At 40.7% G+C, this 5,107-nt stretch overlaps 1 long non-coding RNA gene across 1 annotated transcript; it reads right to left on the bottom strand.

Moving 5' to 3' along the window:
- Positions 1 to 393: 393 nt before the first annotated feature.
- LOC131006695 (uncharacterized) lies at positions 394 to 3,814 on the bottom strand. Its single transcript, XR_009095711.1, has 3 exons — positions 3,208 to 3,814; positions 1,175 to 1,238; positions 394 to 637 (listed from the first exon to the last, which is right to left on the bottom strand). It is a non-coding gene; the product is annotated as an uncharacterized LOC131006695 (long non-coding RNA).
- Between the last annotated feature and the right edge of the window lie 1,293 nt (positions 3,815 to 5,107).

The raw sequence follows: 5,107 nt of genomic DNA on the forward strand, positions 1-5,107 counted from the left end.
GCAAACGCCTCCTCTTGCGCTGTTCCCCACTTGAACTCCACGTTCTTCTTGATAATTTCGGTTAGTGGCGCTGCCACACTGCTAAAATGAGGTACGAACCACTGGTAAAAACTAGCAAGTCCGTGAAAACTTCGAACCTCGCCAATGCTCTTGGGTGTCGGCCACTCTTGAATAGCTCGGATCTTCTCCATCAACCTGTCGCAGCCCGATTCCGACACTAGTAATAGCGGGGACCGAGTATCGATACGACTAATAAAAGAAAGGGGGAAGATTGAAAGAATACATAGATCAACAGCGGAAGCTCACAAAGAAACATGCTAAGGAAGAATCATCATAATTCATCAAAAGGGTATATTCGTCAACATCGTCATAACTCGATAAATATCAAGAATCTCAACATGAAAAGCAAAACAAGTATAGCTCAATTTTCATGTAGCGTCAAAATATTCAGAGTGTGATAACAAAAGGTGAACCGACTATATGTATGAGGACACATAATCGTGAGTAAAATGCTTGATTTACTATAACATAACTTCCTATCAAAACTCTATCGACAAAACAGTCATACGATAGAGAAAGGAAATGTCAACCCGAAACATTCCCCACCAGCATCGCACCATACTCCCATCCGCTTATCCTGCACGTTTAGAAATACATGCAGGGCGTGAGTATATAAATACTCAGTGAACATATCGCCGAAAATAAAGCTACTCATAGAGCTATAAATTGAACTTGCCACAATTCAGCAATACACAGGAATTATATCTTAAAAGAACCTGTGCAAGCAGTTTTAACCATAAACATCATAATTAAGTGTCTGCAGACAAGTACTCGACATGTATGTACCACATCTACAACTTTTCATCATCATTAAGGTACTGAGAAGTAGGCCTCCTCCTCAAGCACCGTGACCGGCCGACCCGAAGACGGCTCACAGTCACCTCAGTGTACACTAGCCCTGGCAGGATAGTTATCAACTGCCCAGGACCCGATCGTTTCATCTCAACAGTAGAGGGTAAACATACAAGCTCAACATCATCATAAAAAAATATTGGCAAGTCAATAATTCTCAAACATCATCATAATCTCAAAACATCAAAACATCTCATAATTTCATCATCATTTAAAACAGTTTAGAAAAGCTCTTAAACTGTATACTCAAAATAATGCCCACCTGAAGACCTTACTCAAAATCTCCCGTCAAAGTGGAGTTACTTACTTCCTTGCTCTTCTCGTGTCTTCAGGGATCATCATCATCATCGAAAGTTCATGTCATAAAATGAATGTCGATTAGAAACTCATTGGCTAACTCTCAAGCCTTAACTCATGTTCTATCTCATATTCTATCTCCTTACTCAACTCTATATAACTCTCCACTCATCTCACATCCTTAAGTTCAAGGATAGGTTTCAAGAAAATCATGGTTCTAAGTCTCGATTTATCTCACGTATAAGGCTCGTCTAATCTCATTCAAACACTGATATGATCCTTGCCGATCAATCAAACACCACGCAAACGGAAGACTTGAAAACACGAACAGAAGATGGAATCCCAAAACCTCTGAATCTAACCCACGGAATGATTTAGGCGAGCGAATCCCTAAACCCCAACGCGAAGTTGACGCAGCAACTCGGGGAAGATGAATGACACGCGACGAGGGATGGTTGACTCGCCGTTACGCCGGATAAATGAACTCTCTTGGAATATACAAGAGAAAATTCGAAACTCTCAAGGAGAAGTGATAACTCACGAAATTTGATATAAAATTGGTTGGTCATTCGTTCATAACAAGAGGCCTTTATATAGGCAACAATAAAGAGACCTAGTCTAATAAGGAAACAACTAAACCTAATCTAAACCCTAATTTTCGTCCATCATAAAGACTACAAATAAGGTATGCGAAAACCTAACCAAACTAGGAGAATAAACATGGAAAATAACTCCTAATCTAATAAGGAAACATATCCTTAGTCAAAACAAGGTATAAAACTCAAAATTGACTCAACTAAGGCCTAATTTCAGCCACCCTAACATAACCCACGAAAATTATAAGATAAAACAAAATAAAAGACTCTATTAAATCAGCCCACATATGCAACGTAACTTGGGCCTCCATGGCATGCATCAAACACATAGGCAACACAATCACATAAGGCACATAAGAAAACACAATCAAACATCATCAAAACATGCTCTGTTTTTACACTGACCCAACTTCAAAATTTAAACTGTTCTGACTCCGACATCTCCTGGACTCGAGACTCATACCGTAAGAAATATCTTCGAGTCTAGTTTCATTTAAAAAAAAGTAGAGTCGAAAACCCCAAGTGATTTGAGAGATATGACGTTTTTACCATGATCTACCATTTCTGGCAGTTTTGTGCAACCGAAGGTTACAATTTTTCAGAAATAGTAAACGTTGTCAAACTGGGCTCATCTTCGGTGGATATCTAGCTAACACAATAAGGTTGATACCCTAAAAATTTGGAAAGCTAGATCACATAGGAAGCTACTGAAATGAAAGACTTTCCCCTGTTTTCTGAAATTCTCGGTAATAATGTGCAGTTTAAATTTTGCATTTTAAAGAAATATCAAATGAAGTTGAAATGACTTGAAATTTTACCAGGGTACTCAAGACTCGACTTGCTATAAAATTTCCAAAGCTATTTGACATCGACAAACCGTCGATCACAGTAGGTCAGTAGGCCTACGAAATTTCTCCAATTTGAACTCAAAAATCATATATCTCAAAAACATCTCTAACTTGAATATAACGTCATAATTCTCAACAACAAACTCATATCATCACTTCTAATCATCAATTTAAACCATCACTTAACATCATAGTATGCTCAAAAACTCATATAACTATTCAAATCTTCAAATCAACATCATATAACAAATCACATATAGAACACATATATGTCATCTTCTTCCTCAAACTAACATTTTTCATTTTTCACTTCTCAACCTCAAGCTTCAATCTCATCCATTATTAATCATCTAGATCATCTCATAAAATCAAATCCATCATCATATAACTCAAGCCAATTCAAGAAAATAAACAACAAAATTCGTAGGGTTTCAAGCTCCTAATTTTCGAAAATTTCATAAAAAATAAGTTTGGTGATTTTCTAGCTCAAACATGATCATATACTCATTCACATATCATTACTATGATCAAATAAATAATCTAAGATCACTTACTCAAGGATTTAAAAGGTGATCAAGACTTTGCTCCAACTTTGATCTTAGCTCTAGCTTCTTATATTTGATGAGATATGATAGTATTTGATTGGATTGGATGGTGGATTATCTCATAGTAGTGTTTGATGAAGCTTCTCTAAGCTTTCTTCAATGGACATCAATGGAGGAAAAGAGAGTATAGAGAGAGAGAGGGGAGGCCGAGAATGGGGAGGAGAAGGGAGGGTGTGCGTGAGTTTTTTGTAGAATTAGGATAATGACTTGCTCAAGAATTTTATCCCACTTGAATCAAAGTGTTATCCCAACATTTTTACTTTATAATTAAAGCATGTCCCCCTTAACTCCTACCTCCTAATCCACTTGCCATTTAAGATAATGTGCATGTGGTAAAAACAAAATATCTCAAGTGTAGTACACTCGATCACGATCTCAGATACTCGATCTCAGCTCTGCCACCAGAGCAGAGCAGAGCTAAAAGACTCGGCCAGAGCAGAGCTAAAAAGCTCGCCAGAGCAGAGCTGGAAACTCGCTAGGGCAGAGCTAAAACTCGCCAGAGCAGAGCTAAAAAGCTCGCCAGAGCAGAGCTCACATCCAGAGCAGAGCTCACAAGTCAGAGCAGAGCTGACTAACTCGGCAGAGCAGAGCTCACTAACTCGGCAGAGCAGAGCTAACTGACTCGGCAGAGCAGAGCTAACTGACTCGGCCAGAGCAGAGCTAACTGACTCGGCCAGAGCAGAGCTTGATTTCAGCTCTGTCACCAGAGCAGAGCTCGGGTTTTCAGCTCTGTCGTCAGAGCAGAGCAGAGCTCGGCTCAACATCAGCTCTGCTTCCAGAGCAGAGCTCGGTTCAACTTCAGCTCTGCTTCCAGAGCAGAGCTCGGTTTTCAGCTCTGCCTCCAGAGCAGAGCTCAGCTACGCCAGAGCTGCTACAATTTTAACGAAAAGAAAGGATATTTTTAACCTCATCAAAAAAAACAATAGCTCAAACTATTGGAATATCTCATCTCATCATAAACTTATTTATATATATCTTAGTAAAATATTTCTCATAAAAAAAATTGATATGCAAAATAAAAAATAGCTGTATGCCATTTCCCGATTTAAAAATAATCTCGTTCTCCAAAATCTCGAAAATAAACCATGTTAAGATAACACAAAACAAATCACACTCACCTCATCGTAAACAAAAAGTCACGTAGAAAATCACTCAAACCATCTCAGATAAAACACAGATACAGTTCTTTTTAAAGCAATCAGCAATCATCTCTCGGATCGACTCTCCCTTCTATAGGGTTTCTCACTATCATAAAAATTTGCCTCATCGAGGACTTTTGTGTCATCAAACAAAAAGTTTCCATACTAGCGTTGACATTAGAAATAAAAGGTCAGGGGGTTACAAAACATCGGAACGAATTCATCGTTTCCGGAAAAACATCCCTAGCTAAGGCTATCAAATATGCGATCCCTAGGGTGCGGTACGGCTGTTCCTAGGCGATGGCAAGAGGTAGATAAGCGGGTCCTCCTCGGGGTCTTCTTCTGGGTCCTCCTCCTCATCCTCGTTGGGCAACGGGGTCTCTCCCAGACCCTCGCCCGTCTCTCGTATGATCTGGGCCGTGCGGAAGATGTCGTCCGCAATCTCGCGGATCGGGTCATCCCCGGTGCGGATCCTAGCCGTGGCACGAGGCTCAGTCGGGGCTGGAGGTGGCGACGGCCTAGGGCGAATAATCCTCCTCGTCGCGCCACATGGTGCCGTATCCTCCTCCTGCATAGGGGCCTTGCCCCTTTCTAGGAACTTCCTCGTGTTGGCCATGGCCCTGTCAGCGTCGGCCATTGCGGCTGCGAGTCTCGCTTCTGCCGCGGACATCGGAGGTGGTGGTGGAGTAGTATCCCGGAGAGCTGAGTCG

Source organism: Salvia miltiorrhiza, chromosome 1 (genome assembly GCF_028751815.1).
Source record: "Salvia miltiorrhiza cultivar Shanhuang (shh) chromosome 1, IMPLAD_Smil_shh, whole genome shotgun sequence".
In the NCBI taxonomy this organism is placed as follows: domain Eukaryota; kingdom Viridiplantae; phylum Streptophyta; class Magnoliopsida; order Lamiales; family Lamiaceae; genus Salvia; species Salvia miltiorrhiza.